This window comes from Pristis pectinata, chromosome 31 (genome assembly GCF_009764475.1).
Source record: "Pristis pectinata isolate sPriPec2 chromosome 31, sPriPec2.1.pri, whole genome shotgun sequence".
In the NCBI taxonomy this organism is placed as follows: domain Eukaryota; kingdom Metazoa; phylum Chordata; class Chondrichthyes; order Rhinopristiformes; family Pristidae; genus Pristis; species Pristis pectinata.
In genome coordinates this window covers 2,539,133-2,552,770 of record NC_067435.1, presented here as the reverse complement: position 1 = coordinate 2,552,770, position 13,638 = coordinate 2,539,133, and positions in this window count along the sequence as shown.

Genomic DNA, 13,638 nt, shown 5'->3' with positions numbered 1-13,638 from the left:
ATAAAAAGCCAGGAGGCATGAAGGTTATTGATACAAGGATTAAAGGAGAAATGGGATTTTTTTCCCACTCAGAGGGTGGTTGGGGGTCTGGATCTCATTTACCCAGATGGGTAGTGGGGCAGAAATCTTCATCACACTTTTGAAGAGTGTGACCTGCAGGGTTATGAACCTAAGGGTGGGATTCTTCTGTGTGGCTCTTCTTTAACCAGCCCACTCACAATGGGCCAAATAACCACCACCTGCACTGTAAATGTTCTATCATTCTAAACAAACACCCACCAAGGTCCCTCAGGATTGAGTTTGAAAGAGATAGGTGCTTACCTGAGCTCTGTGGACCAGAAGGTTTGGTGTGCAACTCCTAGCCTGCAGCAGAGAGGGATTATATTTGTCCTCAGTGTTCTTCTCTGTCAAGGAGGAGGTCAGGAGGTTCTTGTTCTTGACGCCTTTCCAGTGATTCCTCTGGAGGAGTGCAGATGCCAGTGAGGGATTGAATTAGACACCAGAACTCAATAACTGCTGTTCAACATGACTTAGCACCATCGAGAGAGGGAAAACTAAGGCAGGTGAGGAATTTCTGGCGAGCTAGAGTTCTATGGCTCTGTCTACACTTCTCGCTGCCTCGGTAAAGCAGCCAACATAATCAAAGACCCCACCCAGCCCGGACATTCTCTCTTCTCCCCTCTCCCATCAGGTAGAAGATACCAAAGTCTGAAAGCACCTACTACCAGGCTCAAGGACAGTTATAAGACTATTGAACAGACCCCTTGTATGATAAGGATGGAGCCTTGACCTCCAAATCTATCTTGTTATGACCTTGCACCTTATTGTCTGCCTGCACTGCACTTACTCTGTAACTGTGACACTTTATTCTGCATCCTGTTATTGATTTACCTTGTACTACCTCAATGCACTGTTGTAATGAATTGATCTGTAGGGATGGTATGCAAGACAAGTTTTTCACTGTACCTCGGTACATGTGACAATAATAAACCAATTTACCAATTTACCAAATTATGGGTCAAACAGACAGAAAGCCGTGACAATGAAGAGGAATCCCACCTGCTCCCGATACACCACGCTGGGCAGTCCATTTACAGGTCCATTCATATGGGGCAAAGTCCAGCTGGATTAAACAGAGCGATCATGGGGTCCACATCCATAGATTCCCCAAGGTTGCCGCACAGGTCGATAGGGTTGTTAAGAAGGCATATGGAGTGTAGGCCTTCATTAGTCGGGGTATTGAATTCAAGTGCCACAAGATGATGTTGCAGCTCTATACAACTCTGGTTAGACCACACTTGGAGTATTGTGTTCAGTTCTGGAGAGGGTGCAGAGGAGAGTTACCAGGATGCTGCCTGGATTGGAGAGCATGTCTTATGAGGATAGGTTGAGCGAGCTCGGGCTTTTCTCTTTGGAGAGAAGGAGGATGAGAGGTGACTTGATAGAGGTGCACAAGATGATAAGAGGCATAGATCGAGTGGACAGTCAGAGGCTTTTTCCCAGGGCAAAAATGGCTAACATGAGGGGGCATAATTTTAAGGTGATTGGATGAAGGTAAAAGGGGGATGTCAGAGGTAGGTTTTTTACACAGAGATTGGTGGGTGCTTGGAACACACTGCCGGCAGATGTTGTGGGGGCAGATACATTAGGGACATTTAAGTGACTCTTAGATAGATACATGAATGATAGAGTAATGGAGGGCTATGTGGGAGGGAAGGGTTGGATAGTTCTTAGAGCAGAATAAAATGTCAACACAACATTGTGGGCCGAAGGGCCTGTACTGTGCTGTAATAGTCTATGTTCTATGTTAAACCCCTGTCTGTCCACACTGAGCCACATGTGGAGGGCCAAGAATGTAAGAACACAAGAAATAGCTGCAATTCAGCCTCTCGTACATAGAGTCATACAGCACAGAAACAGGCCCTTCAGCCCACCATGTCCATACTGACGATCAAGTGGGTACTAATCCCATTTACCAGCACTTGGTCTGCAGCCTTATCTGCCTTGGTGATTCAAGTGCTCGTCCGGATACGTCTTCAATGTTGTGAGAGTCTCTCCCTCCACCACCCTTCAGGCAATGTGTTCCAAACTCCAAACCACCCACTGCTGAAAAAATTCTTCCTTAGACCCTCTCAAAACCTCTTGTTGCTTATCCATGTAACCTATGTCCTCTGGTTACACACACCCCTGGTGTGGGAAAAACTTGCTACCATCTACCCTTATGTCTATTTTGCCATTCAGGAAGATCATGGCTGACGTTTTAACTCAGCACCGCTTTCCTGCACTAACTTAGTGTCCTTCCATTGCCTTAATATCCAAAATTCGATCCATTTACTCAGTGGCTGAGCCTTTACAGCCTTATTGGGAAGTTAATTCCAACATTTCGCCACCGTCTGGTTGAAGTGATTTCTGCTCATCTCTGTCCTCAATGTCCAATCCCTTGTGTTGAGACTGTGCTCCCTGGTTTTAGAGACCCCAGCCAGTGAAACATCAATCCCACATCTACCCGATCAAGCCCCATGAGGAGTTTGCACATTTCAACAAGCTCATCTCTCATTCTTCTAAATTGAAGGGATTATCAGCCGAGTTTGCTTAATTCAACAGACCTGCCATTCCTGGAATCAATTTAGTGAACTGCCACTGCACTCCCTCTGCACAAGTAAATCCCCGTTGCTGGTCACTTCAACTCCCCCTCCCACACTGTCACTGAATGTCAATCCTCGGCCTCCTCCACTGCCGGGAGAACTCCAAGCACAAACTGGAGGAACAGCACCTCATTTTTCATCTTGGAACCTTGCAGCCTGACGGCATGAACATTGAATTCTCCCACTTTAGGTAATGCCCACCCCCCTTCCCCACACCCGCCCCCTCCACCATGCCTCCTCTCTTCTTCCCTTTCCTAGCCTCTTTTTTTCAACCTTTTTTTCCCTTCTTCTCTTTCCCTTTGACCCGTCCCCTGGTGGATCTGCTCTCCCCTCCTCCCCCGTACCTGCCCATCACTATCTCTTACCTGCATCTACCTATCACCACTTTGTGCCCACCCCACCTCTCCTCTTCTGTCCACCTATCACTGCTCTGCTTTTCCCTCCTATATACTGGGCTTCCCCTTTTCCTATCTTCAGTCCTGAAGAGGGGTCCTGACCCGAAATGTTGACCGCCTGCTTTTCTCCACGGATGCTGCTTGGCCTACTGAGTTCCTCCAGCGTCATCATGTTTTTCATCTAAATCCTTCCTTACTTGCGACAGTAGATCTGTATTCTAAATCACACCAGGACTCTAGAACTGGAACGAAGCCTCTCTTGTGCTTAAATCCTCTTACAGTAAAGTCCAGTATATTGTTTGCTAATTGCTTTCTGTGCCTGCATGTTAACTTTCAGTAATTCACGTACAAGGATGCCCTGGTCCCTCTGAACACCAACACCATTTAAAAAACACTCTGCCTATCTACTTTTTCTATCATTGTCGATAGCCTCCCAGTCCCTCCACACCTACGAGTTAAGTGATGAGGCGTGGTGAACAGCAAGGTGTAGCGAGGCCTCAGTGACAAGTGGGATGGACTCAGGTCCTGCCCCCTGAATGTCTGGTGACCTTGGTCAGGAGGAAAGGTTAGAGTGGGGCTCAGTTTCAGTTAAACCTCGGAGGCTTCTTTTTTACAGACTTTACATGTCTGATATTGTCATACTTTTTTATATGCTCATTTTTGAGATCTGGGTACCACCAGCATTTATTCCCCATCCCTGATTCAGTTACAAGCAGAGACTGGACAGGCTGGGTCTGTGTTCCCTGGAGCAGGCTGAAGGGAGACCTGACAGAAGAATACAAAATTATGAGGGGCATTGATGGAGTGGATAGTGCAAAACCTTTTCCCATGGCGGAGATGTCTAATCCCGGGGTTTAATTTGAGGAGTAAGAGGGTTAGAGGGGACCTGAGGATGCTTGCAATCAGGAGTATGCTGCCACAGAAGATGGTGGAGGCAGGTACTCTCCATTAGAAAGTACCTGGATGAGGACTGGAATTGCCAAGGCACAGTGGCTTTGGACCCAAGTGCTGGTGAATGGGATGTATAGATGGGTACAATGGTCAGCATGAACACAGTGGGCTAAAGGGCCTGTTTTTGTGACTCTATGACTAATTGTCCCCAGAAAAGTGGTGGTGAACCGGTCTATGCTTCCCGCTGCCTCGGTAAAGCATAATCAAAGACCCCACCCACCCTGGACATTCTCTCTTCTATCTCTCCCAGCAGGCAGAAGTTACAAAAGCCTGAAAGCACGTACTGCCAAGCTCAAGGACGGCTTCTATCCCGCTGTTATAAGACTATTGAACGGTCCCCTAGTACAATAAGATGGGCTCTTGACCTCACAATCTACCTCGTTATGACCTTGCACCTTATTGGCTGCCTGCACTGCACTTTCTCTGTAGCTGTGACACTTTATTCTGCATTCTGTTATTCTTTTCCTTTGTACTACCTCAATGCACCATGGAATGAACTGATCTGTACGATCGGTATGCAAGACAAGTTTTTCACTGTACCTTGGTACATGTGACAATAATAAACCAATTTACCATCTGCTTGAACTTTTCCAGCTCTTCTGGTGCCAGGATCAAACCTGGGTCTCTGGTGCTCTGAAGAAGCAATCCCACAAGCTGTACCAGTGTACCTTTCCTTTTTGAAGGTTTTATGTTAATTATTTTTTCTTTTGGGTTCTCCCAAAGTGCTGTTGGGAACGGAGTTCCAGACAAGTGAACAGTGATATATATTTCCAAGTCAGGATTGTCTGCAACTCAGAGGGGAACCTGCAGGTGGTGGGTCCCACGTGACTGATACCTTGGTGGTGGAGGGTGAGGGTTTGGGAGGTGCTGTCCGAGTAGCACGGGCAAGTAACCGCACTGCATTTTGTAGATGGTATTTAGTCTTTCCACATGCATTACACCTGCCATCCCAGGCATCGATCCGGTGAACCTCCGCTGCACTCCCTCTACACAACCATCTCCTTCCTTAGGTAAGGAGAGTGGACCTGCACACAACATTACACAAGGACTCTAAATAAATGGAACGCTTAAAAACCATTCAAATTTAAGTCCTTAATTTTAAAAAAGCCATATAATTTTAATTATAAAGTTAAATAAAACATAAAAATTAATAAAAACATTAAATGAAAGTGAAATAATCAATGAAGACACGTCTCCATTCTCTTGGCTATGAGCCTCCATTGAAGTGAATGTGGGTTCCTTACCTACCTGTTGCTTGATTTGGGCTGAAATCAGTGAGGAGGGTTCTCTGGTGCAATGCTGGGCAATCCCAATACGATTGGCTTCCTCCACTGGCCTCTGCATGGACTCCAGCACGGTTAATGGCAGCAACTAACATGATTCAGTGTGCTGATTTATCTTTGACAAGGGCCGTGAATGATGATTGTTTGGGTTGAATCCCAACCTCGGGTGCTGTCTGTGTGGAGTTTACATGTTCTCCCTGTGACTACATGGGTTTCCCCCAGCTGCTCTGCTTCCCGCCTGCATCCCAAAGATGGCAGGTTAATTGGCTGCTGTAATTGCTAGATAGGTACTGGAGAATTAGGCTGGAATTAATGAACATGTGAGAATGAGTAGGTTGCAGGGAAATAAGTGGGGGACTGGGACAGATGGGATTGCTGTGACAGCTGGAAGACTTGAGAGGCCGAATGGCCTTCTAGGGTGTAAGAAAAGATGCAAGGTATAAACCTGAAGAAGGTATTGACCTGGTGGATCCTATCAAAGTCAGCTTTCCCTGGGAACAGTTGTCTATGTACATGTCAGAAGCATCTTTCATCTGTATTGCATTTGCTCCCAATACTGACAATTTTGCATGCTCATTCCAATATTTGGTCAGTCTTTCAGAACCTGGTAACCAGTGGCAACTGGCAGATACTAATTGGCAGATTAAGGTTGCAGAAGATAGTGGTTTTACCCAAAGGAACCTCCTTAATTGGCTGGAGCCCTTGGTTTTTGCTAAAGCCTTCTATTCTTTCACTCTTCAGGGTCTGAGCTGATATTTCAAAGGCAGACAGATCCCATGCACCGAGGGCAAGCACAGTAAATTTTAACAATTCAATTTAAGCAAACGTGCAGGTTAGACGGGGATTTATATTGTAGTATTAGCACACAAGGATAGCAACCTATTTCTTGTCTGATATCATTCATGCATTAAGCACAAAAAGGATTCATCAGCAAATATTTAATTCACCACCTAACAGTGTTTACTTGAGGGGAAACTATCAATAGAATTTGTTTCCCTGAATCTGTTTCCAATGCTCTGCTACAATCTCTTATGTGAATTTATAAACAGATGATCATGATTCATCTACTTTCAGTCTGTTGGTTTAACACATAACAACAGTAACAACAACTTGAACTTATACTGTGCCTTCAAAGTAGAAAAATGTCCCGAGGTGCATCACATTGCAATTTCACAATAGGGACCTGGTGAATATCGTGCAAGGGTCTGGTGTTCCTTTTGAAGAAAGAATACACTTTCCAAAGAGACAGTGCAACAAAGGTTTACTAAATTGATTCCTGGGATAGGGGGTATGTCCGATGAGGAGAGAATCAATAACACTGTGATTATACTGTCTTGGGTTTACAAGAGTGAGATATGATCTCATTGAAATGTAAAATAATTCTTACAGAGTTTAGCAAGATAGTTGCACGGTTAACGTTCCTCTTGCTGAGGTATCTAGAACTAGGGGCCCCAGAGTCAAAATAAGGGATGGATTATTCAAGACAGAGAGGCGAAGAAATGTCTTCACCCAGAGGGTGATGAGCCTGTGGAACCTGAGGGGTATGTGGGGGCTCAGTCACAAGTGTCTTTGTACCACATTCTTTATTATAGTTTCCAACATTTTCACTGCTGCACATTAGTAGATCCCTGCTTCCTCTCCCCCTCCTTTTGTAAATAGTCTCTCACATCTGCAACCTTCCAACGTGCAGGAACCATTCCCGTATTCATAGAATTCTGGTAGATGATAACCCAGCAAATCCACTGTCTCCAAGGCTGTCTCTTTCTAAACACTGGGACATGGTTCATAAGGTCCTTGGGATTACCAATTTTTCAATCTCATTAATTTCTCTGATGGTATTGCTTTGATAAACTTATTTCTTTTATTTCCTTGTTTGCACTGCCCTTAGTTCTTTGTTGTTTCTGGATTTTTATGCCTTCTGTGAAGACAAACATAAACAGTTTAATTTCTCTGCAATTTCCTTATTCCCAATTATAAATACTCCCATCTATAACTTCATGCTAGCGATTTCCTGTTTACAAACCTGCATATGCCTACATTAGGAAATCCAAGTTGTTCACATGGCCAACTCCACACTCCAAAACTGACACTATTCCGAATTCTGTTGTTGAAAGAGATTACCAGGTGGGCAGAACCATGGATTCAAGGATGTGCTCAAAACTTTCTTGAAGAAATGCAACATCCCCACTTATCTCTGGGCATCTTTAACTCATGACCATTCAAAGGGGAGAAGGAACATTCAAAATAGTTTGGGCAACATTCAGTCTATGCATTGGGAGTACACAGAAGCCCTGAATGAACAGGAGCAAGTGTGCACCATCTTGTTATAGATACACCATAGAAAGCATCCTCTCCTGATGCATCACACCATGGTATGGCATCTGCTCTGCCCAAGACTGCAAGAAACTGAAGGGAATTGTGGACACAGTTCAGCACAACACGGAAACCAGCCTCCCTTCCATGGACTCTGTCTACACTTCTTGCTGCCTCAGTAAAGCAGCCAACATAATTAAAGCTCTCACGCACCCCTGACATTCTCTCTGTGTACTTAGGAATGAATGGAGTGTTAAAGCACACGGCAGTTCCTACGATAGCGATGTTTAAGAGGTGGTTGGACAGCGGCATGAACATACAGCAAATGGAGGGATATGGTTCATGTGGAGGCAGATGAGATTAGTTTAAATTGGCATCATGGTCGGCACGGATATTGTGGGCCCTAGTCCTGTGCTGTAACGTTCGATGTTCTACACTGGATGGTCGTTTAGGCAAAAAGCTATGCATGGAGTGAAGCAAATCCCCACATCAGCATGTAACCTGAACGCATCATAAATCCACTTTAAATGCCATCCTCTGGAATGAAACAAGCTTCCAGTGTGAAATAGCCCAACTTAGTTATCAGAAATCTTGTGTGAAAATGCATGTCTCAGCACAACCAAACCCTCAAAGGAACTTTCCCAGCCATGGGGAGACTGCAAAACCTCGGAGTAAGAGAGGAGTTACTCAAACGCCTCAAAAACTGCAACTGTGATCTCGGCACTTCTCCCATTCCAGTCTCTTGCACGTCTCTGATTTCAAGACACCAGCACTGGTGGCCATGTCTTTAGCTCTCCAAGCCCTGAAGCTCCTCCTCAAATCTCTCTCCCTCTCTCTAAGACACTCTTTAATGCCTGCTTGTTTTACCACGTCTTACTGTCTCCTTAATGCAACTCAAAAAATAATTGCAGATATAGGAAATCTGAAATAAAATCAGAAAATGCTGGAAATTCTCAGCAGGTCAGGCAGCATCTGTGGATGGAAATGGACAGACAACATTTCAGGTTCAGTTGGGCCAAATGTCCTGTGGCCTGTATTGTACACTTCATACACTCTACAGAACAAAATAAAAGCCATTATTGTGACTTACTCTCAAACGTGTCCTCACAAAGTATTGCACGGAGTTCAGGATTAAGTGTTCCTGCCACTTGTAAAGATGTAAATGTAACGGAGAAAGTTTTATCTAACGTCCAGAGTCAACAATGTTGAAATATAGACAAGGCAGATTTAATTGTAATGTTCAGAGTTGATTAGATTGGTTTATTGTCATGTACACTAGAGTGCAATGAAATCGTTGCTCACCTGAAGCTCACGGACCTGGTAATAATAAATACCACACTAAATATAGCGATCAGTGCTAAACAGCAGAATGGGGCAAAGATTGCAGTGCAAACTGAAGTAGTGCAAAAAGAAATGCTAAAGTGACAAAGGGCCACAGAGTCACAGAGCAATGCAGCGCGGATACAGGCCCTTTGGCCCAACCAGTCTATGCCGACCATTACAGTAATGGAAGACGTAGAATTAAGAGTCCGAGAACGTGGCAGCACCACCGGGAAGGGGATGTGAGAGAGGTGACTGGTTCAGGAGTCTGACAGCAGTGGGGAAGAAGCTGTCCTTGAGTCTGGATGTCTGGGCTTTCAAGCTCCTGTATCTTCTCCTTGTAGGTGTAAGAGAGAAGAGGGAATGGTCAGGGTGGCAGGCATCCTTGACAGTACCTCGAGTCGGAGATGGATCCAAAAGGAGAATTCAAAGCGGCTGTGGTGCGAAGGTCAGTTAGTGGGACTAGCTCGACTTCTCTTACATAGGGCTAGTATAAACTTAACTGGTTGAATGGCCTCCTTCTGTGCTGTAACAATTCTGTGTGTTTCTGTTGGACATTAAGTGCAACCCAAGTCCTACTCATGTGTACTCTGCTCAGAAGATAGAACACAGAACTGAACATGAACAGGCCCTTCGGCCCACGTTGTGCCAAACTAATTAAACTAGTAATTAAATGCCTAACTAAACTAATCCCTTCTGCCTGCACAATGCCCACATCCCTCCATTCTCCACACATCCATGTGCCTATCTAACAGCCTCTTAAACGCCTCTGTCGTATCTGCCTCCACCACCAGCCCTGGCAGCACATTCCAGGCACCCACCACTCTCTGTGTAAAAGCACTTGCCCCGCACATCACAGAATCAGGTTTATTATCACTGACGTATGTCATGAAATTAGTTGTTTTGCGGCAGCAGTACAGTGCAAGACATAAAGACATAAAAATTACTATAAGTTACAAAAATAAATAAATAGTGCAAAAGAGGAATAACGAGGCAGTGTTCATGGGTTCATGGACCATACAGAAATCTGATGGTGGAGCTGTTCCTGAAACATTGAGTGTGGGTCTTCAGGCTCCTGTACCTCCTCCCCAATGGTAGTAAGGTGAAGAGGGCATATCCTGGGTGGTGAGGGTCGTTAATGATGGATGCCGCCTTCATGAGTCACCACTTCTTGAAGATGTCCTCAATGGCGGGGAGGGTTGTGCCCGTGATGGAGCTGGCTGAGTCTACAACCCTCCACAGCCTCTTTTGATCCTGTGCATCGGAGCGTCCATACCAGGAGGTGATGCAACCAGTACAAATGCTCTCCACCGTACATCATCTTCGAACTTACTCCCACTCACCTTAAATGCATGTCCTCTAGAACTAGACAATTGTTTGCCACTGATTTTTTTTTCTCTGCTGAGTAACCCAGCTCTGATTGGCACTATAAGTTTTATAAATAAACTTTTCCCCAGCACAGCACTGCTGAAAAAGCAATTATTGGTCCCTGCTGCGACTGAGAAATACTCGCAGTTTAAAGTATAATAAAGCATGCTGCCACATGAATGCAACATTAGATTACCGGCCTGGGAGCTTCACATCCATTTTGGCATCCACCAGGCTTGTCCAGAACAGGATGAACAGGGTTTGCAAGCATTTTACCTGCCCCATCTTCAGAAACAGGGAATAGAAAGGTGAGAATTCAAGCAGTTTCACAAAACCTCCGAGTAGAAGCATTCAGATTCTACATTAGTTCCTCAAAGCAGTGTGGCACAATGATAAGTACTGAACAATAACATTATTGTGTTAACTATGCTGATACAGCCCCAGAACCCAACAGCAGCAAAGCAAAGATGTATGTGAAAATTTAAAAAAAACTGCAGATGCTGGAAATCTGAAATAAAAACAGAAAATGCTAGAAAAACTCAGTGGGCCAGGCAGCATCTGTGGAAAGAGAAGCAGTTAGTTTTGGTTCTATGACCCTTCATCAGAACAGGGAAAGAGAGAGATACAAGTTAGTTTTCAATGAGAGAGTAGGTAGAGGAGGGTTAAGTAGAACAAAGGGGATGTTTATGATAGGATGATATGAAATGGCTTCATGAGGGCAGTTACCAGCACCTGAAGTTTTGTGCAACAGACAATCTGCTGGAGGAACTCAATGGGTCGAGCAGCATCTGTGGAGGGAAAGGAACCGTCGATGTTTTAGTTGGACCTGAGATATCAACATTTCTTTTCTCACCACAGATGCTGCTCGACCCATTGAGTTCCTCCAGCAGATTGTCTGTTGCTCCAGCTTCCACTGTCTGCAGTCTCTTGTGTCTCCTGAGGTTCCATGGTCTGTGCAATTCATTGTTAATGAGAAGAGAGAAACAAGTTTGTCTAGGTAGCAGCAAAAATGAGGTGGCTGATGGTAGGAGCAAAGGGAACTTGTCCTATCACAGACATTCCCTCTAGACTCAAGCTGTTCAGCTGGGACAAGTGGAATGACAGTATTAGATGTGTGTTGTGCATTAGACCTGCTCAATTTTTCCTTGTAGACCAACACCTACAACCCAGGGATCAATAATGTAGATAAGTATATTAAACACGGAGGCTAAAACTGTTCCTTCTCACACATAATTAATACCTGAAGCAACTTCCAATATTATACCACATTATGCTCAGTAAATACAATAGTTGTTGTGGCAAGAAGGTTATTACTGGGCAATAAAGGAAAACAACTGAGTAAAAATCTCATCAGTAGCTGATGAACATCAATGTGATGATCTACCCCAACACCAAGGTGAGCATCCTATCTGGATGCATCATGGCTTGGTACAGCAGCTGCTCTGCCTGGGACCGCAAGAAACTGCAGCACGTCACGGACACCAGCCTCCCCTCCATGGACTCTGTCTTTACCTCTCGCTGCCTTGGTGAAGCAGCCAGCATAATCAAAGACCCCACCCACCCGGGTCATTCTCTCTTCTCTCCTCTCCCATCAGGCAGAAGATACAGGAGCCTGAGAGCACACACCACCAGACTCAGACAGTTTCTTCCCCACTGTGATAAGACTGTTGAACGGTTCCCTTATATGATGAGATGGACTCTGACCTCATGATCTACCTTGTTGTGACCTTGCACCTTATTGTCTACTTGCACTGCATTTTCTCTGTAGCTGTGACACTTTACTCTGTACTGTTATTGTTTTTACCTGTACTACCTCAATGAACTCTGTAATAACTCAATGTAACTGCTCTGTGTAATGAATTGACCTGTACGATTGGTATGCAAGACAAGTTTTTCACTGTACCTCGGTACAATACTAAACCAATACCAATACTGGGCTAGAACCAGGGACACTTCCAGATCAAGGTAGGGAACAATATTCCATCTACCAAAGACTTGCACCAGATGCTCAGCACCTCCCCCCGTGTCAGCCTGGCAAACACTCGTAGCCAATAACATAACAACGTTGTGGAAAACAAAGGCAAGAGTGAGCTGATGAAGAGGATTTTGGCTCCCAGAAGAACAAAGGAAAGTAGAAATGAGGGAAAATGTAACAAGTCACGACAATAAATGGAAACTGTATTCATTAATTAACATATTTTTCAAAAGACTGCTTTACAAATCTGCACCAGTGATTCCATTAGCATATATTACTTGCTAATTATTCAACACTTCATTATCCAAAGTATTCAGTTTGAAGAATGGATAGTTAAAGGCCTTTTCTTGCTCATTAAGTCAGGATTCCAGTCTTGTGGAAAGACCCGCTTCCGGTTTTGTAATTGGTTACAGTCCAAAATTTCGAGTTCAGGACTGCTTTGATGTAGTATGGGTCTGATATAGAACTGTTCGATATAACACAGGTCTGATACAATACATGTCTAATAGAGGATAAACATAACACTGGTCAGATACAATACATGTCTAATAGAACACAGGACTGATATAACACTGGTCTGGTACAGCACTGTTCAAATAGAGCAAGGAGACACAAGAGACGGCAGACACTGGAATCTGAAGCAACAAACAATCTGCTGGAGGAACTCAGCGGGTCGAGCAGCATCTGTGAAGAGAAAGGAATTGTTGACGTTTCAGGTCAAAACCCTGCATCAAGACTTAAATAGAGCATGTCTGATATAGTACATGTTTGATACAGTATATGTCTGATAGAACACTGATCTGCTGCCGCACAGCTCTGTTGGAGCACTGATTTAATGAAGCATCAGTCTACACAACACTGGCCCTCTTAGAACACACATAGATTCATAGAGTAGTACAGCATAGAAACAGGCCCTTCAGCCCAACTCATCCATGCCAACAAGATGCCTGTCTGCACTAATCACAATTGCCTGCTTTTGGCCCATAACCCTCCAAATCTTTCCCATCCATGCACCTGTCCAAATGTCTTTTAAGCATTATAACTGTACCTGCCTCTGTCACCACCTCCATCCCATATATCCACCACTCTCTGTGTGAAAAATTTGCCCTGCAAGGGCCCCTTTAAATCTTTCCCTTCTCACCTTAAACCTGGGCCCTCCAATTTTATATTCCCCCTTCCCTGGGAAAAAAAGGCTGTGACTTTGTACTCTATCTCTGCCCCTCGTGATTTTATAAACCTCTATAAGGTCACCCCTCAGCCTCCTTTGCTCCGGGGGAATCAGTCCCAGCCTGTCCAGTCTCTCCTTATAACTCAAGCCCTCCAGTCTAGGCAACATTCCTGTGAATCACTTCTGCACCCTCTCTAAGTTAATCACATCCTTCCATCTA